General features: G+C 36.4%; 1 protein-coding gene across 3 annotated transcripts in view; it reads left to right on the top strand.

Moving 5' to 3' along the window:
• The window catches only part of AKT3 (AKT serine/threonine kinase 3), a 279,685-nt gene that overhangs the window by 191,580 nt on the left and 65,204 nt on the right, over positions 1 to 22,901 (top strand). The gene's annotated exons all lie outside the window — the stretch shown is intronic.

Here is a 22,901-nt window from a genome sequence, read left to right as displayed (position 1 = left end):
GCTTTACATAGTTCTGCAAGTTTCTGTGAAACTTGTAAAAAATTATTTCACCCATTTTAAACTTGGTTTAACAATAGGCCACAGGTACATTGCACATTGCAGTTGAGTTTTCTCTTCTACATAGTAGTTAAGAGTAACCTTGACTGTATTTAGATGATTTTTTAGTTTTGAAGAAACATTTGATCATTTTAGTAGTATATTTCACCTTTTCCTTTATTCTTTTTCCTTTTCCCTATTTTTCATCAAAATCAATGCAAGGGGAAAATGTAGTTTACTGGAAATATTTCACATTGTGAGTATTCTGAAATTTAATTCTTAAATAGGGGCCTGTATCTCACAGACTTTAAAATAATGTTATTACCTGAAAGAAAAGAAGGAAGGAGAGGGAAGGAAGAAGGGAGGAAAAGAGGGAGGGAGGGAGAAGGAATGAGGAAAAGGAAGAAATAAGGGAAGGAGAGAAAGAGAGGAAGGAAGGAAAGAGGGAAAGAGGGAAGGAAAGAAGAAGCAATTATCCTCTATAGCATGTTTTCTCCTATTGAATTATCTGACTTACAGGAATTAGTGCATTGCAAAAAATTCATTCATTCGTTTGGTAAACACATTTTGAGTGCCTTGGTAGTGTGAGTTTATCAAAATATGTTAAGAGTTTATAATTTATCTTACAACTATTTATAAATTAGAATATAGTGAAAGACCTAAGTGTTAATAAATTCATAAAAGAAAATTTGTTATGAATGGATTGAGTGTTTAGATTAGGCTTAATGAAATTCCAACAGGGGAACTGATTTGAGAGGATATTTCAGGCAGAGAGGATGATGTGAGCAAAATTACTGGTAGGCAAGCAGAGAGGAACAAGTTGAGTAATTAGAATTTAGTAATCCAGGCATTTTGAACTGGACCCTTGTCAGTCAGATGTTGTCTGAGAAAATAAAAAGAAGATGGGTGTCATAGAATTATATAGGCTTTATCTGTCTTAATTGAGTTCATTAATTGATTGTGGGTAGAAAAGCATTTGGTTGGGATCATGGAGAATTAATATGTGTAGTGAACTTAGGAAGAGTGTGTTAAGAGTAAAATTATAAATTTGGTTTTAAAAAGCTTTTTCCTAAGGTTCCAAGAAATATGTATATGGAATACCACAGAGAATAAATATGGGTCAGAATATGGATACAGATTTGGGAGCCATTCCCATAAAGGTTGTAATTTAAGTTATGGAGGTGAATATTTCCTATTTTATAGGAAATTTAAATTGGTGAAATCTCTATGTTAGTATCTATCAAAATTAAAAAAGCATATATTCTGGGACCCAGCAATTTCACTTCCAGGAGGTCTACTTAGATATTCATGCAGTGAAATACTTTATATTCATTAAAAAGAATGATGTCACCAAATATGGGCTGAGACAATGCAATTTCTAAGATATGAAATAAGAAAAGCAAGATGTAGACAGAATATAAAGTATGCTACTATCATGTTAAAGTAAGACCATGTATATGTGCATATATGTCTGTGTCTGCATTGACTATCTCTGAATTATGTACTGGACATTAGTGCTTACCTTCAGGAAGGCAAACTGAATAACTGGGGAGAAGATGGGAGGAAGTCTGATTTTTCACTTTATTCTTGGGCATCTTTTGTATTTTGTATCAAAGGTGTATATTAAAGTTGAAGGAAGAAAGATAGGTAGGCAGATGGATGGATGACCAGTGGAGGGAATATTATATAGGGAAATGATAAACTGCAGGCAAAAGGTTGGAGAAGCACTCTTAAATTATAGAAGTACTCTTAAACAGCATCATGTGTTTGTATCTATCACAAAAATTAGCACATTGCTTTATAATTATTTACTTATCTGTCCTTCCTGCTAGGCTCAAAGCTCCCTAAAGACTTACCCACTGGTGTAACTGTGGCACCTAGCATACTACCTGACCCATAGTAGGAACTTGACACTTACTGGATGTTTTGAATGAGCAAATAAGCGAACAGATGAAAAATTTCCCTCCAGGAACAGGGGTAAAATAAGTTAGCAAAAGTGGTAAATTAGAGAGGACATCCCCATTAGCCCAGTGGTTAAGACTCTGTCTTCCAGTTAAGGGACACAGGTTCAATTCCTTCTTGGGGAACTAAGATCCCACATACCATAGGGCAACTAAACCCACATGCACCAACTGAGCCTTGAAGCAGCCAAATAAATGAATTAAAAAAAAAAAAAAAAACTGGTAAAATAGCCATGAAATTAAAAGACGCTTACTCCTTGGAAGAAAAGTTATGACCAACCTAGATAGCATATTCAAAAGCAGAGACATTACTTTGCCAGCTAAGGTCCGTCTAGTCAAGGGTATGGTTTTTCCTGTGGTCATGTATGGATGTGAGAGTTGGACTGTGAAGAAGGCTGAGCGCCGAAGAATTGATGCTTTTGAACCGTGGTGTTGGAGAAGACTCTTGAGTCTCTTGGACTGCAAGGAGATCCAACCAGTCCATTCTGAAGGAGATCAGCCCTGGGATTTCTTTGGAAGGAATGATGCTAAAGCTGAAACTCCAGTACTTTGGCCACCTCACGTGAAGAGTGGACTTACTGGAAAAGACCCTGATGCTGGGAGGGATTGAGGGCAGGAGGAGAAGGGGACGACCGAGGATAAGATGGCTGGGATGGCATCACGGACTCGATGGACATGAGTCTGAGTGAACTCCGGGAGTTGGTGATGGACAGGGAGGCCTGGCGTGCTGTGATTCATGGGGTCGTGGGGAGTCGGACATGACTGAGCGACTGAACGGAACTGAACTGAACTGAGAAGTAGGAAGAAAAATAGAAAGTAATGTGGTACATAGGTTCTTTAGAAGAAATGCTGAAAATGTATTTTCAGGAGAACCTATCTTTTTGTGTATTTATAAAATATTTATTTATTGAGAATGAGCAGAGTACTCTGGTAGATGAGTGGGTGTACAGATCTGAATTAAACATAACTCTTACTTTGAAAGAGTTTATGGTCTAGTGGGGAAGATAAGGTATAAAATTTATACTAAGTGTAAAAGTGATAATTATCTCTGGTATCAGAACTATATAGATTAAGGACCATGGGACTTCATAGGAAAGAAGGAAGAGTTTTAGATGGTGAGATGAAGGGAAGCTGACTGGAGCTTAGTAGAGGGAGCTAGTTGTCACTCATACTTCTGTTCTAAACCTTGAGTATGTAGACAATTAATCAATTGATGATCGTTAAAAAATTTTTTCTTACACAGAAGCAGATTTTCAAGCTAGCCAGATGGTTTTCTTACTCATTGAAATGCCTACACTATTTTTCTTGTTTGGCATTTCTTCTCCTATTTCAGAACTTCTGTTTTAGGTATGTGCCATAGATAAAAACTAAATTATTTTATGTATTGAAGCAGGTACACTTTCATATGGTAATGTAATTTTACATGCATGTATATTATCTATAGAATTGCCATAAATATAAAAAATGGAAATATAATTATGTTTACGTGATTTTTGTAAAAATGAAAGTTTTATATGTGTAAACTCCCAGTTTTTTTATTCTTTTAGGTTATCAAATATGTTTTTAAATGCATTTTATACATTTTAAGTATACTTTAAAATGTGCTTTATAAACACAAAGAAATAGTTATTTATTTAATTCTTGGAACTTGATGGGGTTATTCCAGTTCTTAAGTTTTTCTGAGAAGCAAATCTGTACTCACTGTATGCTTATGGTGACTTACTTTATTTTGATGAATTGTTAGTACTCACCCAAGTGGCAGCATCCTCAAGTCTCTTCTGTCCAGTGTTTGCTCTGAGATAGGCTTCTTTAGTGGACCCATTGAAGTTAACTAGTAACTAGCTGAGTTTTCACTCAATTCATACTCATTGTCTGATGATTTTCAATTAGCCATAGTATTCTTCTACCCTATATTTTGGAATATTTATTTTGAAATGTAAGTATAGCAGCTGAGACATTTCTTTATACTTTTTTCACATTTTTGTGAATGTTTGAACTTCTTTCAGCCTAATAGATGGCACAAGAGTTTAGCATGCTTGTGGCTATGCTTGTATATTCCTACATTTGCCAATATTGTTTAAAGTGCTACATAATCTTGGTGGGAATAGATTATGAGAGAAATACTGGTTGTGAACAATCCTTATAGGTGTGTCAGTACAGTGGAGTCATATCATAATTTATATGAATTCAAAGAAATAGGCTTAGCAACAGATAACATAGATAGGAATGAAGGAAGGATGAGGTAGGGGAAGAAAAGAGTGGAAAGGAAGCAAGGAAGAAAATGGTGATTCTGCCATTCCTCTTGCTAAGCATATTCAGAGTATCCTCAATATGAGAGAGAAATTGCTGTTCTTTTACTTCACATCAGTTTCTACTTGCCATCCTTGGAGTTTCATGGGATATAAATTCTAGTGCTTAAAAATGCATAGTTTTTATAAAACATTGTCATTAACTGGATTATAAGTACAGATGGTCCTCCAAAGAAACTAGTATTTCAGTGCTAAAGGAAAAACTATGCTAGCTTAACTATGTTGAGACAGCAAATTGGTCTTCAGTATAATGCCTTCCTAAGGAATTTCCAAGGGTGGTTGCTTTACTTGATGGTTTATGTGTTGAGTTCAGAACCCACTCCAGTATAATCCATTTGCCTATTAAATATTTAATGAGCATTACAATGAGTTGGACACCAGAGGATGTAGAAATAAGGGAAATATGGTACTTCCTTGAGAAGATGAGTATCTAATTGCAGACAAGAAAATATGCATATTCACTGTCATTATTGCTATGAAAACACTGGTTGTTGGGGGATACAGAGAATGTGGATTTGAATCAGTCCAAAAGGAAGAGAAAGGAGGGGGGGGAGAATGGCATGGTCAGAAACACTTCTTCAAGTAGTTGGCTGAGCTAAGTCTTAACAGTGACTGTAAGTTACATAAGTAAGGATGAGAAGGAGAGCATTCCTACGCAGAGAAAATAGAATGCTTAGAATGTGGGAGCTCATGCGAGCTCTCCTCTCCCTCCCCGGATGTAACATGGCATGAATGATGTATAGAGTCCTGCAGAGAGAAGCCAGAAGAGTGCGACCAGGTGGTTAGGGTCGTGTCAGGTCAGATCTCTCCCAAGCAGTTTAGATTTTATCCTGGATGCAGTGAAGCAACATGGAAGAATTTCTGTATGAGATGTTTTAGAAGGAAGACTTTGGTAACAATATGAGGCTTGTATTGGAAAAGATAAAATTGGATGCAGAGAAATGGCTGAGAAGCTACTGCAGGTGGAAGGTTTAGGTGACCTGTTCAAAAAACGTTAAGTAGTTAACCGAGGCAATATTAGTGAGAAGGAATCACATTCTAAATGCTGTTCAGGTATAGGATTTCTGGGATTTAATGACTGAAAGGAGAGAAAGGAAAACATCACACAGTTTCCTATTTGCTACTTGGAGAATTTGTATGGGTACTGGGCTATGTAAAATCAGGGAACAGTAAGAGGAATAATTTCTGAGTTTATCATCCTGTATGTGAGGTACCTCAAGGGAACCTGAAGGCGGTGGGAGAGTTAGGTTAGAGATACAAATAGAGTTCAGCAGCAGTGCTGAAACCAAGGAAGAGAAGATGTCTGGTATGAGAATAGTGTGTAGTTCAAAAGATAAATGGCTAAGAATGGTGCCTGAAGGTACCAACATTGGACACATTGGTGATAAGAGAAGCCTAAGGACAATACTGGGTAGAAGCAGCCGGACAAGAGAAGCCTTAGAAGTTCAGTTCAGTTCAGTTGCTCAGTCATGTCCGACTCTTTGCAACTCCATGGACTGGGACTGCAGCACGTCAGGCTTCCTTGTCCATCACCAACTCCTGGAGCTTACTCAAACTTATGTCCATCAAGTCTGTGATGCCATCCAACCATCTCATCCTCTGTTGTGCCTTTCTCCTCCCACCTAAAATCTTTCCCAGCATCAGGGTCTTTCCAGTGAGTTGGTTCTTTGAATCAGGTGGCCAAAGTATTGGAGTTTTAGCTTCAGCATCAGTCTTTACAGTGAATATTCAGGACTGATTTCCTTGAGGATAGACTGGTTGGATCTCCCTGCAGTCCAAGAGACTCTCAAGAGTCTTCTCCAACACCACAGTCCCCACAGTTCAAAAGCATTACAGTTTTGAACAGCACAGTTCAAAAGCATTAATTCTTCGGTGTTCAACTGTCTTTATATAAAGCCTTAGAAATTAAGGGAAGTATATTGAGTGTAAGAGTAAAAATACACAACGGAAAGATAGCAATTGAATTCATTGGATTTGACATCTACTAGTTCCTCTGGAGAAGGGATAGGCTGCCCACTCTAGTATTCTTGGGCTTCCCTTGTGGCTCAGCTGGTAAAGAATCTGCCTGCAAAGCAGGAGACCTGGATTCGATCTCTGGGTTGGGAAGATCCCCTAGAGAAGGGAAAGGCTACCCACTCAAGTATTCTGGCCTAGAGAATTGCATGGACTGTATAGTTATGGGGTCACAAAGAATCAGACATGACTGAGCAACTTTTACTTTCACTAGTTCCTAAGCAGAGTCCCATGAATTCTTCTTTTCTTATGGCTTGATGAATGATACGTACCTTGACTACACAAGGGTTGGTTTGGAGCTCAGTAGAACAAGATTATGCAGGTTCAGTACAACCTTTGGTAGACAGTAAGTCAGCACATGGAGAACTGATTATAAACGCACTCTAATACTGTGACCCATCCCGCTGCTGCTAACATATCCAAGCCACTCTCTTTTTGTAGATTGTGTGGATGTGTGTGTACGTGTACTCAATCATGTCTGACTCTCTGCAAACCCATGGGCCATAGTCCACCAGACTTCTCTGTCCATGGGCTTTTCCAGGCAAGAATACTGGAGTGGGTTGCCATTTCCTTCTCCAGGGGATCTTCCTGACCCAGGGATCAAACCCACGTCTCTTGCATCTCCTGCACTGCCAGGTGGGTTCTTTACCAGCTGTAGCTTCAGTTCAGTTCAGTTCAGTCATGTCCAGCTCTGCGACACCATGAATCACAGCATGCCAGGCCTCCCTGTCCATCACCAACTCTCGGAGTCTTAAATTTATATGAGAAGCAGAAAAATATTGGTGGGGGGCAGGGAAGCGAGGAGAGGAGTAAACGGAAAACTGTTTAGTTTGATTTAGAATGTCTTTACTTAAGACTCTTTACCAAAATCCTTACTCATGACCTTATTTCTTTCAGGTCTGTAGAACAAACCTCTATAGTATATCAAACCTCTATAAATCCTCCAGGCCACAATCTCCTGGAGATTGATAAGAGATTGATTAGTGGGGAAAGGAAAATGATTACATAGAAATGTTAGTCATCTGATAAATTTTTCACATTCTTCTATATTCTATATATATCAGGGTACAAATAAAGCTAACGTTTTCAGTTGTTTACTATTTTTGTTCATTGTACACTCTATAGTAAGTCCTTTGATAAAATTCATTTTAGTTTTTGCATATGACTTCTAGTTTCATGCCAATCTTGAGAGTCTCTCATACTTATTTTAGATTCTCATTATCTTGCTGGCGTTTTGTCTTCAATGATCTCATTTTAAATTCACATGAGACAGAAGTGCCGGCAGTCAGCATTCTAGATCTACTTACTAATTTATGGAGGTGTGATTTGGGTGACTTTTAAATTAAAAGTATCATTTCATATTCATAGTGATTTTTAAAATTTTACTAAGTTTACAGATGTACGAGTATCTTTATTGTCAGAAGTTTGACAAGTGACTTCTTTGCTAACCATTTTAGTTATTTGTATATTACATAGGTTTTAGCAGAGTTCTATTGTTTTCACCCAGAGCTTTTCTACAAAGTGTCAAGCCAAGAAGGATGCATTATAATATTCACATTAGTACATACAGTTCAAGGCAAAATACATTTGGGAATGTCTTTACTATGTAATTTTATATTTTAAGGCTGCTGTGCTGTGCTTGGTTGCTCAGTCATGTCTGACTCTTTGTGACCCAGTGAACTGTAGCCCACCAAGCTCCTCTGTCCATGAAACTCTCCAGGCAAGAATACTGGAGTAGGTTGCCATGGCCTCCTCCAGGGGATCTTCCCAACCCAGGGATGGAACCTAGGTCTCCCGCATTGCAGGAGGATTCTTTACCATCTGAGCCACCAGGGAAGCCCATATTTCAATGCTAAATTCCCCAAGTTCATTAAACCAATATATCTCTGCTTGTGAAGTAATAATCCAAAGACTCATCTAGGCTCAACCTCTAAGTTGCTTACTTTTATGTCTAGAACATCAGATGAAGTAGCTGAAGCTTCAGGAGCTGACTGGGCATTTACCTGTTTTCACAATTTTTTTCCTTGTGGTTATGGCACAGGATGGCAATTTCAGTATAGTCACACTTTTTGCACAAAGATTGGATTACCCCAGAGTGAACATTTCAAGAGAATAAAAACGGAAGGCACAATATGTGTATAAATTGGAAACTTTGAAGGAGAAAGAAAAAGGGTAGTGTAGCAAAATAATATTTAAATATTTAAAACTATAATATCAAAACACAGTATATATAGTCTTTTGTGTTCTGTATCTTATACTTAATAGTTTTAAAAGTCATCAATATTGTTGCATATATCAGGAGTTTATTCTTTTTATGGTCTTATGTGGATATAACATATCTATATAATCTTCAGTAGATATTTGATTTTCTTGCAGTTTGGGGCTATTATGAAAAAATTTCTTGTGAATATTCCAGTACACATCTCTGTGTGGATGTATAGTTTTAGTTGCCTTCGGTGAATATCTAGGAATACAATTTCTGTGTCATTTGGTATGTTCAGCTTCATAAGAAACTGCCAAATTGTACCATTTTGCATTTCTAGGATATTAGTTAACATCATTGCCACACTTGGCATGGTTAGTCTTTCTTATTTACCTCTTCTTTTGGATGTGTAATGGCATCTTACAGTTTTAATGTGAATTTCCTGAATTATTAATGGTATTGAACATGCTTTCCTGTGCTGATTTGCCATGTTGTGTCGTCTTTATTGAAGTATCTGTTCAAATCTTTGGTCCATGTTTTGATTGGGTTGTTTGTTTTCTTAATATTGAGTAGTCAGACTTCTTTATACTGTTTGCAAGTACTTTATCATATATATGTTTTGCAAATAGTTTCTCCCAGGCTGTGTTCTGCCGTTTCATTTTTTAGTGGGGAATTTTTTCCCTGTGTTTATTTTTGCTTAAATCCATTGTTTAGAAGTCATATTGTTCATATGTAATTTATATTCAGTAAAATTTACCACTTTTAAGTGTACAAATTAGTGAGTTTTGACAAATGTGTTGTTTACCAATACCACAATCATGATATAGAACAGGTCTGTCATTGTAACAAGTCTTTCATACTCCTTTACAGTTTCCACCATCACCTCCTATCCTTCTAACCACTGGTGTGCTTTCTCACTTCAGTTCAGTTCAGTTCAGTTCAGTTCGTCGCTCGGTCGTGTCCAACTGTTTGTGACCCCATGAATCGCAGCACGCCAGGCCTCCCTGTCCATCACCAACTCTCGGAGTTCACTCAAACTCATGTCCATCGAGTCGGTGATGCCATTCAGCCATCTCATCCTCTCTTTTGAAGCACAAAACTTTTAAATTAGATGAAATACAATTTATCAGTGTTTTTCTTTTGTAGTTTACAGATACGGGATTTAATTTAAAACATCTTTTCCTAACCTAACGTTGTTAAGATTTACTCCTATGTTTCTTCTAGAAATGTTAATAGTTTTTAGAATTATATTTGGTCTGTAATCCACTTCAAGTTAATTTTCTTTATGGTATTAAAGAATCAAGGTTCATTTTTTTTGGAATTGGATATTTAACTAAAAAAATATTTGTTGAAAATAGGATAGCATTAAGGCAGTATGTGATTTTAAGTCTATGTTAAACAGGAACAGATCTTATGGGGCAAAATATAACCTTGTAGTTTCTCCAGTAAATAAGCTTGTATCTGATTAGGATGGGTGATTTCAGACATATAAACCGATAAGCACAGATTTTTTTTTTTTGTCCTTTTAAAGTTAAGAGTATATAAACATTCTGGACAGTTTTGCAAAGTCCAATAAAATTACATATAAACAAATCAGACACAGTTTCATTCAGTAGCATCATGATTTGAAATACTTAAGCATGAAGTGACTTCTCATGACTTGACCCCCAGATATTTACTACAGTTTTATTCCTAAATTCAAAATTTTAAGTACTAACTATCTGCCCTTTAAAAAAAAATTGGGGCTGTTGACTTGTAGTTTTTCTCTCATGGTTAAAATTCATTTAAAACAATTTAGTGAGTCTAGAAATTCTTTTTACTTGTAGCAGTATCTTGCCTGCCTCATATTTTTCCTGATTAACTTTTTCATAATTCTCAATAAAGAGGCAAAAGAGAAAAGACTTCAGGGACTGATCTTTTTTGCTGGTGCAGATGGGTGACTTAGTGCATCAACTCAGGTGTTCTGGCCTTTCTTGGTATATTGTTACATATTGGCAAGAACTTTAGGTCTTGAAAGACTTCTATAAGTCTACAATAAACCTTGGTTTAGGGATAGAGTAAACGAAAAAGTTCGCTTCCCTGGTGGTCCAGTGGTAAAGAACCTGCCTGCCAGTGCAAGAGTCATGGGTTGGATCCCTGGGTAGGGAAGATCCCCTGGAGAAGGAAATGGCAACCCACTCCAGTATTCTTGCCTGGGAAATCTCAGGGACTGAGGAGCCTGGCAGACCACAGTTCATGGGGTCTCAAAGAGTCTGACAAGACTTAGCGACTAAAACAACAACAAAAATTTTTTGAAAAGTATTTGTTGAAAAAACTATTTTTCTCTCATTGAATTACCCTGACACCTCTGATCTATGTCCATCAATCCATTTATCTCACTGTCTTTAGTACTTTCGCCTTAGAGTATTGAAATGAGGCAGTTTTGAGTCTTCCAATTTTACCCTTCTTTTTAAAAATTATCTTGGCAACTGTATTTGCTTAACATTTTATATTAATTGTACAGTGTTGATTTCTACATGAAGGTCTGCTGCTAAGTTGCTGCTAAGTCGCTTCAGTCGTGTCCACCTCTGTGCGACCCCATAGATGGCAGCCCACCAGGCTCCCCTGTCCCTGGGATTCTCCAGGCAAGAACACTGGAGTGGGTTGCCATTTCCTTCTCCAATGCATGAAAGTGAAAAGTGAAAGTGAAGTTGCTCACTCGTGTCCGACTCTTAGCGACTCCATGGACTGCAGCCCACCAGGCTCCTCCGTCCATGGGATTTTCCAGGCAAGAGTACTGGAGTGGGGTGCATTGCGTTCTCCATCATGAAGGTCTACTAGACTTTAATTAATATTGTAATCTGTTGACCAATTTAGGGAGAATTGACATGTTAACAGTGTTGTCTTCTGATCCATGAACATGGTATATCATTCCAATTATTTAGATCTTCTTTAATTTTTCAACAATATTGTGTAGTTTTTAGTGAACAGGACTTGAACATTTCTTGTTATATTTATCCTTATTTATCTTATGTGTTCTCTTATACTATAAATGATTTGTTTGAAGTCTCAAAAATGAGTTGTTTGTTGCATTTAGAAATACAGTTGATATTTACTTATAGCCTTGAATCTTAAATCCTTTCTCATAGTTGCTTGTTCATAAATATGTTGAGATTCTCTTTGTGGATAATCACATCATATGAAAACAAAGACAGTTTTACTTCCTCTTTTTTCAATCTCAATAGGTTTTCTCTCTTTTTCTTGTCTTATTAAGCTAAGACCTACAGAACAGTGTTAAATAGGAAGGTAAGAGCAATCATCTTTACCTTATACCAGATCTTAAGGCAAATACATTTATACCCTCACTGTTAAGACTTTATATTAAAGTATTATGAATACTTTAACAAGTTGAATAAGTTCCTTTTTATTCCTATTTTCCTGAGGTCTTTTTTTTTTTAATGATAGAATGTAAAGTTTTGCCAGATTATTTTTCTATATCTGTTGGAATGATCATGTGGTTTTTCTTCTGTATTCTGGTAATATCTTGAATTTCTTTTTTGTTTGTTTGTTTTTTAATGTTAACATTGTATTTCTTAGGGCTTGAGGTAATTTAGCTGGAAATTTTTAACCAAAAACTATTTCAGAGTCCAGCCATCTGACCTTAGATCACTTTTAGTTCTCTTGTAGCATCCTAAGGGCTTAATGTAAATTTTAAGAAATGTAATATTGAACTATTTATTAAAATGACATTTTTATATTTTTGTCTATATCACTATCTTTTCTGAAAGAAACTCTTCAAGCACTAAATATAAATTTACATTACATTAAATTTTCTTTTTTAAAAATGTTTTTTTAATTTAAATTTATTTATTTTAATTGGAAGCTAATTACTTTACAATATTGTATTGGTTTTGCCATACATCAACATGAATCCGCCATGGGTGTACATGTGTTCCCCATCCTGAACCCCCCCCCACCTCCCTCCCCATACCATCCCTCTGGGTCATCCCAGTGCACCATCCCCAAGCATCCTGTATCCTGCATCGAACCTGGACTGATGATTCATTTCTTATATGATACATATGTTTCAATGCCATTCTCCCAAATCATCCCACCCTCTCTCTCTCCCACAGAGTCCAAAAGACTGTTCTGTACATCTGTGTCTCTTTTGCTGTCTCGCATACAGGATTATCGTTACCATCTTTCTAAATTCCATATATATGCAGAGTGGGCTGCCGTCTATGGGGTCACACAGAGTTGGACATGACTGAAGTGACTTAGCAGCAGCAGCAGCATACTGTATTGGTGTTTTTCTTTCTGGCTTACTTCACTCTGTATAATAGGCTCCAGTTTCATCCACCTCATTAGAACTGATTCAAATGTATTCTTTCTAATGGCTGAGTAATACTCCATTGTGCATATGTACCACAGCTTTCTTATCCATTCATCTGCTGATGGACACCTAGGTTGCTTCCATGTCCTGGCTATCATAAACGGTGCTACAGTGAACATTGGTGTACACTTGTCTCTTTCAATTCTGGTTTCCTCGGTGTATATGCCCAGCAGTGGGATTGCTGGGCTGTATGGCAGTTCTAGTTCCAGTTTTTTAAGGAATCTCCACACTGTTCTCCATAGTGGCTGTACTAGTTTGCATTCCCACCAACAGTGTAAGAGGATTACCTTTTCTCCAAACCCTCTCCAGCATTTCTTGCTTGTAGACTTTTGGATCGCAGCCACTCTGACTGGCATGAAATGGTACCTCATTGTGGTTTTGATTTGCATTTCTCTGATAATGAGTGATGTTGAGCATTTTAACATGTGTTTGTTAGCCATCTGTGTGTCTTCTTTGGAGAAATGTATGTTTAGTTCTTTGGCCCATTTTTTGATTGGGTCATTTATTTTTCTGGAATTGAGCTACGGGAGTTGCTTGTATATTTTTGAAATTAGCTCTTTGTCATTTGCTTCATTTGCTATTATTTTCTCCCATTCTGAAGGCTGTCTTTTCACCTTGCTTATAGATTCCTTCGTTATGCAGAAGCTTTTAAGTTTAATTAGGTCCCATTTGTTTATTTTTGCTTTTATTTCCAATATTCTGGGAGGTGGGTCATAGAGGATCCTGCTGTGATTTATGTCGGAGAGTGTTTTGCCTATGTTCTCCTTTAGGAGTTTTATAGTTTCTGGTCTTATGTTTAGATCTTTAATCCATTTTGAGTTTATTTTTGTGTATGGTGTTGTTAGAAAGTGTTCTAGTTTCATTCTTTTACAAGTGGTTGACCAGTTTTCCCAGCACCACATGTTAAAGAGATTATCTTTTCTCCATTGTATATTCTTGCCTCCTTTGTCAAAAATAAGGTGTCCATTGGTGCGTGGGTTTATCTCTGGGCTTTCTATTTTGTTCCATTGATCTATATTTCTGTCTTTGTGCCAGTACCATACTGTCTTGATGACTGGGTTTGTAGTAGAGCCTGAAGTCAGGCAGGTTGATTCCTCCAGTTCCAATCTTCTTTCTCAAGATTGCTTTGGCTCTTCGAGGCTTTTTTGTATTTCCATACAAATACATTGTGAAATTATTTGTTCTAGCTTTGTGAAAAATACCATTGGTAGTTTGATAGGGATTGCATTGAATCTATAGATTGCTTTGGGCAGTATACTCATTTTCACTGTATTAATTCTTCTGATCCATGAACATGGTATATTTCTCCATCTATTAGTGTCCTTTTTGATTTCTTTCCCCAGTGTTTTATAGTTTTCTATATATAGGTCTTTAGTTTCTTTAGGTAGATATATTCCTAAGTATTTTATTCTTTTCATTGCAATGGTGAATGGAATTGTTTTCTTAATTTCTCTTTCTGTTTTCTCATTGTTAGTGTATAGGAATGCAAGGGATTTCTGTGTGTTGATTTTATATCCTGCAACTTTACTATATTCATTGATTAGCTCTAGTAATTTTCTGGTGGAGTCTTTAGGGTTTTCTATGTAGAGGATCATGTCATCTGCAAACGGTGAGAGTTTTATTTCTTCTTTTCCAATTTGGATTCCTTTTATTTCTTTTTCTGCTCTGATTGCTGTGGCCAAAACTTCCAAAACTATGTTGAATAGTAGTGGTGAAAGTGAGCACCCTCGTCTTGTTCCTGACTTTAGGGGAAATGCTTTCAAATTTCCACCACTGAGGATAATGTTTGCTGTGGGTTTGTCATATATAGTAAGGACTGGGCCTGAATGCCCCGAGGGCAATACATTAAATTTTCTATGCAAAATACATAGAAACTATGGAGTTTAGCTTGTGAAAAGAATAGACATGATCTAGAAAACAAATGTATTACCTGTTAAATGTAGGTGTACTTTTATTTGATCCTATAAAAGTACATGTTTAAATGTTTTATTGTATATCTAATACCATTCCAGTTGTGATTGTAGTATTTACTACAGACTGAATCTTTCCCTCCTAAACTCATAAGTGAAAACTTAATCCTCTTTGTGATGGCAGTTGAAACAAAGTCTTTGGACTGATTAGGTCATGAAGGTGGAACCCTCATGAATGGAATTAGTGCTCTTGTAACGGACAGCTCAGGGATACCCTGATAGCTCAGCTGGTAAAGAATCCACCTGCAATGCAGGAGACCCCGGTTTGATGCCTGGGTCAGGAAGATCTGCTGGAGAAGGGGTAGACTACCCACTTCAGTATTCTTGGGCTTTCCTTGTGGCTCAGCTAGTAAAGAATCTGCCTGCAATGCAGGAAACCTGGGTTCGATCCCTGGGTTGGGAAGATCCCCTGGAGAAGGGAAAGGCTACCCACTCCAGTATTCTGGCCTGAAGAATTCCATGGACTATACGTCCTTGGGGTTGCAAAGAGTCGGACACGACTGAGCAACTTTCACTTTCACTTTCATAAAGGACAGCTCAGAGAGTTCAGTTGCTCCTTCCCCAATCTGAGGACACAGTGAAAAGACAGCTGTCTATGAACCAGGAAATAGACACTCAGTCTATCATTGCATTGATCTTATCTTTCTCAGCCTCCAGAATTATGAGAAATAAATTTGTGTGGCCCAGTGTTCTGGCCTGGAGAATTCCATGGACTGTATAGTCCATGGGGTCTCAAAGAGTCAGACATACTGAATGACTTTAACTTTCACTTTTATAATCCACCCAGTCTATGGCAATCTGTTATGGCAGCCCAAATGGCCTAGGACAGTATTGTTGATGAGTTGTCCTGTATGTGAGCTTGAGACATTCTTTTCATCTGAGGTTTTTTGTAAACTCAAGGGGTGTGTTAATCAGCATTATTGCACAGACTGCCACATCTTGTTGCTTAATTAATTAGTTGTCTTCAGAGTATTTGGGTTCTGAGCTCATCAATATTATGATTAATGAATTAATCATTGAAATTATTGACTTATATTGAACATATTTTATTTTCTCTACTAACCAACATTTTGCCATTACAAAAGAATGACTAAAGTTTGTATATACGGATAAGAGTTGCAAGAAAAATATAGTTTGGTTTAAAGTCTTAGATTGCATTGATAATTCTCAGAATATTGCTTAAGTTCAGATGTTTATTTATTTTTTTGAAAGTTTTTTGCATAGTTTTCAAAATACAGTAATTTGTTTTCTAGATAGGCATTCTGGGTTTGTGATGAAATCTTAACTTGTTTATTTAAATCATTAAAACAGTCTATTTGCATTATTGTATTTTCACAGCATTATTAAGCACAAAACACAACAACAAAAAATGTAGTCATTGTTAAGGAAGGCAAACTTCTGAAGATGTGCTCCTTGCTTGAAGAGCAAACAATTCATTTTTTAAAAAAGACAGAAACAAGATTATTTAGTTGTGGTCTTTTCAGTGTTTCTAATGAAAAACACTTTACCTTTAAGACTTTAAGCCTTATTTTTCTTACAAATAATTCTTTGGAAAGGATTTTTGAATTTAACTTTATTCTCTGCAGTACATTTATTAAGCATATAATGTGCCCACATACTAGGCTTGTTGCTGAGGATGCAAAACTATATAGTACTTGTATAGTCTTCCTCTTTGTCCTGAGCTTCTGCCAATAAAAAATTGTCAAAAGCCTAAATTGCTAAAAGAATCAGTAGTATTTTAATTGAAATCTATATAATTTTCCCCATTATGAAAGTAACAATAATGCATATTCATTGTAGAAAAGTCAGAAAGTTATTTCAATTCAATTGATAAAATGTTTTATTTATTTATTTATTGCTATTTACTGACTGCATACTACAAGCTACTGTGCTATGTAATTAGTAAATGGCATGAAGAAGATATACAGTGTCACATTTAAGGAAATCATAGACTGTACCTTGCCTTTTCATTGTTTCAGTGATATTTTTGACCAATAGGAGTTTTAAATTTTGAAATCCAGTTTATCAATTTGTCTTTTTAAAAAAAATATATTGTTTAAGAAATCTTTGTCTATCCTGGATCACAAATATTTTCTCCTGTATTTCCTTTTATAACTTTTATAGTTGTACCTGCCACATTTAGTTTTATGATCTGTTTTATTTTTATGAATGCTGTAAGCTAAGAATTGAGGTTCTTTTTTTTTTTTTAATCTCCTGTGGATGTCTACTTATTCCAGCATCTTTTGTTGAAAAGTCCCATTGAATGATCTTGACACCTTTGTCAAAAATCAGTTTGACACATGTGTGTGGCCTTTCCTCTAACACTAATACTGCTGCACTACAGAGGCAGTGTGTTCAAGGACTCCACTGGGTGCCACATATTTAAAGAAGTTTTTCCATTTTGCCTGGTGAAAACAAAAAGTATTTTTAGCTCTATGAGCTATGATTTTTTTTTCACCTGATTCTTTCCAATGGCTCTTTCCCTGACCTCGGAATTTTCCTTATATACATGTGCTGATTAGTAAGACTCAAGGCAATTCATTGCGGGTCCCTGGAGCTCTCCTTTCTATGGTTCTCTGTCTCATGAATTATAGCTTCTTTGGTCTCCCCAGTCTCTGAACACTCTATTCATAATTCAAGGATCCCACAAGTTCTTTTTGATTTTTCCTCCCTGTGTTACATTCTATATGGTCTCTCAAACAAGCATTAATTGTTTCCTTTTTCTTTGGGGTCAGTGTACCTTGAAGTGTAATACTCAATGTATGGATATCCTTGTTTTATTTTTTTAATATGTTTTCCTAATTGTTGAAGAAGGGAGTATAAATCTGTTATCTGTTACTCAGTCATGGTCAAAACAAACTCTCCAACCTTTATACTTACAGATATTTCCACTGGATGCAGGATTTTAGGATATGGGATTTTTTTTTTCTTTTAGCAATTTGAACATGTTTTTCCATTGTTCTTCTGTTCATATAGTTTCTGAGGAGAAGTCTCCTATTTGCTGTGTGCATTGTTTGTTTTCCCTTCAGAATTTTTTAAAGATTTTCTGTTTATCACTAGTTTTTCAGCAATTGCATTGTGATCAGACTGGTTATGTTGGTTATGTTCTTAGTTTTCATGCATGATTGTGAGTTTTCATCTCACTGGGTTTCAGTGGAATACTTAGTCTGTACATTTATCTTTTTCCTAGTTTAGAAAAATTCAGGCTTTATTTTGCAGATGTCTCCCTCTCTCTTTCAGGATCTGGTGTTATTCACATGTTAGACTGCTTGATACTATCCAACAGGTCACTGCGATTCTTTTTTTTTTTTTTTTTAGGTACAGTTCATATAGTTTTCTTCTGCTATAATTTCATGTTCATTGGTCTTTTCTCTTGCAGTGTCTAACCTGTTGTTTATCCCATCCAATAACATTTTTATTCAGGTATAACATGTTTCATCTTTAAAAGTCCTATTTATTTCTATTTCCCATTATCTCTTATTATGTTCATATGCTTCTTTAAAGTTGCTGTATGTTAATTCCATCATCTCTTGTTATTTTTTAACGTCTATGTCTAGTGACTAGTTTTTTTGTTGGTGATGCATCATATTTTCCTGCATCTTCTCATGACTAGTAACTGTTGATTGGATACTAGATACTTTGAATTTTACATTAAATGTTTAGATCATGTTGTCTTCCTTCAGAGAGTATTATATCTTATTCTGGAGAGTAGTTTTTTACAAATATGATGTTCTACAGTCTTGTTTGTTAGTTTTGTTAATATAGGTTTAGCTTTTACTCTGACTTCTTTGAAATCTACTGAATGCCTCTGTGTTCAATAATGACATTCTAATGACTGATTAGAAATGGAATGTCTCTCGGGTCTGGAAATTATTTGGCATACAAATCCCTACTCCTCTGCTTATTCTTGTACGTGTGTAACTTGGTTTCAGATGCAGACAACTATGTAAATTGTACAGCTTCTTCCTCACTGGTATTCTGTCCTACTAATGCTACCCACCTCACCCATCTCACCCACCTCAAAATCTGATATTTATTTCTGCAACAGTGAGACATCTGTGTTATGCTTGTTATGTTCTTTACTGTATAACATTCTAGAAAATGCCTTCAGACAGAAAGCAGGAGATTTTAGGACTCACCTCGTTTGTTTTCACAGGGATCATCGTCTTACACTGCCTGTTGTCCACTATCTAAAAAGAGTTCTGTTGTACATTCCTCTCAACTTTCATTTATTCCTTCTAATATTTGTGTTTAGTTGCTTCAGGCAAAAGGGTAAGTCTGGTCCCATGAACTTTTTATTTTTGTTTTCTGCTTTTTACAGTTAGTTTCATATTTTAAATTTAGCTGTCAGTTACATCTAAAATTTATTTTGTTATGGTGTTAGATAAAAAAAATCTAATTTAAAAAATGTTCAACATGATTCAAAGTCTGTTTTCACATTTTTGTCATATATACTGTGTAAGAATATCCTTGTGTAGGATATTTCTACATTGCCCTTTTTTTTTTAAGGAAATTTTAAAGAGGAACAACTATATTTTAAAAATTAGTTTGATATCTATTGCCAGTTGTCCTACAAAGGGTTTATGTTTACATTCTAGCTACCAGTGTGTATCTCTTCACTCTTTGGCTGATAATATTTCTCGAAGTGTTAAATTGTTTCACATATGTTTTATCTCTACTTCATTGATTCTTATAAGGTGGTATATTTTCACATACTATAATAATTTGTATTCCTCTTATGTTGTCTTTGCCCTTTCTCTTTTTTCCCCTTATGTTTTAGTGTTGTTTAATATGATTTCTCTCTATATTATGCATATACACTGTAATATTTGTCATAAATACTCAATTTACATTTTTTGCTATTTCATGTAGTTAATTCTACCAGTTCCTCCTTTTATGATTCTGTTTGCTCTGTGTCCTGAGATCAGGAAACTATTGGTTCATATTCTAGTTTATAAATTACATGAAACTAATTTTGTTATGATGTGAAGTGAAAACCAAATGTTACTTTTCTACCAAGTTAAGTGAATATTGTGGCACCATTTATTAAATGATCATTTTCCCCATATACTTTATCATATATAATTATCAACTTCACCATATTTTAACTTTTTATAAAGTAACCTGTTCTGGCTGCCTGATATCATTGGTATTTCTTTTTTTCCCCCAAACCTTAACCTTTTATTTATATTGGGGTGGAGCCCATTAACAATGTGATAGTTTCAGGTGAACAGCAGAGGGACTCAGCTATACATATACATGTACCCATTCTCCCCCAAACCTGACTCCCATCCAGTCTGGCACATAACATTGAGCAGACATGTGTATACAATAGGTCTTTGTTGGTTATCCATTTTAAATATAGCAGTGTGTACATGACCTTCCCAAAGTCCCTAACTATCCCTTCCCCCCAGCAATCTAAAGTTCATTTGCTAAGTCTGTGAGTCTTTCTGTTTTGTAAGTAAATTCCTTTGTATCATTTCCTTTTAGATTCCGCATATATGGGGTGTCATACAGTATTTGTTCTTCACTGACTAACTGCCTTCTCTTAGTATGACTGACGCCCTCTGGGTCTATCTGTGTTGCCGCGAATGGCATTATTTCACTCTTTAATGGCTGGGCTGTGTTCCACATCTTCTTTACCCACTCCTCTGTTAGTGGACGTTTAGGTTGCTCCTGTGTCTTGGCTGCTGTCAGCAGTGCTGCGGTGAGCATAGGGGTGCGTGTATCCTTTCAGATCACGTTTTTCTCCAGATAAGTGCCTGTTCCATATGAATTGTAGCTTTATAGCATCTGTCATTTCTTCAGGCAAAAGTTTTCTTGAAAGCATTTAGATGTATTGAGAAAAAATCTGTTTCAGTAACACCTTGGCTCATCTCATTCATTTTTTCTAAAGGAGTCATGTACCATTTCTAGTTTATGTTCTCTTCTTGGCCCACCTAAGTGTGACATCCCTTCCCTGAAAGATAACAGATGACCCAATTCCTTTGTCTGGTAAATGTTACTTTTCTTGGTGAAACTTCTGTATCCTTTATTCTTCAAGTATCATATATTTTTTTCTCTTATATTTCTTTTAGGGCTCTATCTTAATATCTATTCTACCTCTTTTCCCTGTCCTTATCCCTGTAGTGATAGCCTAAAATTCTGACCGTAACTCTGTTTCAGTGCCTACTAAATTTCTAGGCTATATCTTGCTTCCCAGCATCAGACTGTCATCAGCAATTCAACGGACATGAACTTGGGCAAACTCTAGGAGATCCTTAGAAACAGGGAGGCCTGGCATGCTGCAGTCCATGGGGTTGCAAAGAGTCCAACATGACTTGGCGACTGAACAATTTTGCTTCCTTGATGTTAACAATATCCTGACTCTTATTTATCTCTATACCATTTGGTCCCATAGTACTGAACTGTGCTATAGTTCTTGTTTAAATGTCAACAGGTCAGGATAAAATCTGTTGCTCCTCTGTTCCCAACCCCATTCTTTTCCTTTACACTACGGGCAACAACGCAACACACCGCAACACACGGCTGGAAACCTCGAAACACTTCCTGCCTTTGCCCAAAGGGTGCATGCTAATCCCCCCTGGGATATTGACTCTGTTGAAATATCTATTACTGCTGCTCTAGTTAAGGTTTCTCAGAAGCTCTTACTAGCTCAAAGGTAACTTCTTATACTACCAAAGATACTCACTTCTTAAAGTGTGCTATTTTAAAACTATGTATTTTTAATGTAATTGCATATGTCTGGTTTTTCTAACCAAATAGTTACATTCTTTCAGATTGATACAATTTCCTCCATTGTGTCTGCAGCTTTTTACAACACTAAATTGGTGTTTAGTAACTTTTGTTGCACTTTGTGAATTACTCTAGTCTCAGTTTGTTTTGTTTTGTTTTTTCTTTTTAAAATATTTATTTGTGTTGCAGTGTTTGGGTCTTTAGTTGTGATGTGTGGGATCTAGTTCCCTGACCAGAGAATGAACTCAGTCTCCCTGCATTGGGAGTGCACAGCCTTAGCCACTGAACCACGAAGGAAGTCCCTCAGATTTTAAATTGATTCTCTCCTTGCTGCCAGAGTTGTCTGTTTAAAATTATGCTAATTTTTAACCCAAATGTCTTTGACACTGTATCTACAGAATTAATCTCTAAACCGTATCATGGAAGTCCAGGTCTGAAACAGTCTGACCTCATCTTTTTTTTTTTTTGCTTAAGCTCTGTCATTGTCATGAATGGGCATCTTTGTTCTTCAGCTCTGTGCACTCCCTGCATGCTGTTTCTTTGCCATTACTGTTTTTTTCTTTAGCGTTAATTCCTTCTATATGAATTTATTAGTTACCTACTGTGTGCGCTTACTATACTAGTTGTGGTCAGAACATTAAGATGGGTATAACTTGCATGGCACCCTTTTGTATGCTTCCCTTATATTCTCCATTTGTGAAAATTCCCATCCTTCAAAATATAAGTGAGATGCTTCCTTGTCCATGAAGTCTTCTCAGATCATTCCAGTAAAGATTAATCATCCTTTGCCTCCAAAGTATTTTTAATATCAGAATTACAAAATTTCTCATAGCTCTCTCATTTGTTATCTATACATCTAATTATGTCTTAATCACCATTGTATGCCCTCTTTTTCTCGTCTCAGTGACCTTAAAGTAATTGATGCTCATTAAATGGAAAGTTGGTTCAAAGCCAAGGTAGAAACTTAGAAGGAATATTCAAGGAAAATCAGGAGAGTTGCAGTACCAAACCTAAGGAATGTTTATAAGAAGAAGGGGATAATAATTGATATTCTAAGCTCCAGAACAAAAGGTCTTTGTTTACGTTAACAAGTTCAGTTCAGTCACTCAGCAATGTCCTACTCTGTTAACCCATGGACTGCAACGTGCCAGGCTGCCCTGTCTATCACCAGCTCCTGGAGCTTACTCAAACTCATGTCCATCACATCGGTGATGCCATCCAACCATTTCATCCTCTGTCGTCCCCTTCTCCTCCCACCTTCATTCTTTCCTATCATCAGGGTCTTTTCCAGTGAGTCAATTA

This window comes from Oryx dammah, unplaced genomic scaffold (assembly GCF_014754425.2).
Source record: "Oryx dammah isolate SB20612 unplaced genomic scaffold, SCBI_Odam_1.1 HiC_scaffold_21, whole genome shotgun sequence".
Lineage (NCBI taxonomy): Eukaryota > Metazoa > Chordata > Mammalia > Artiodactyla > Bovidae > Oryx > Oryx dammah.
Note: the sequence above shows the minus strand (reverse complement) of the source record. Positions and strands in the feature narration are given on the sequence as shown.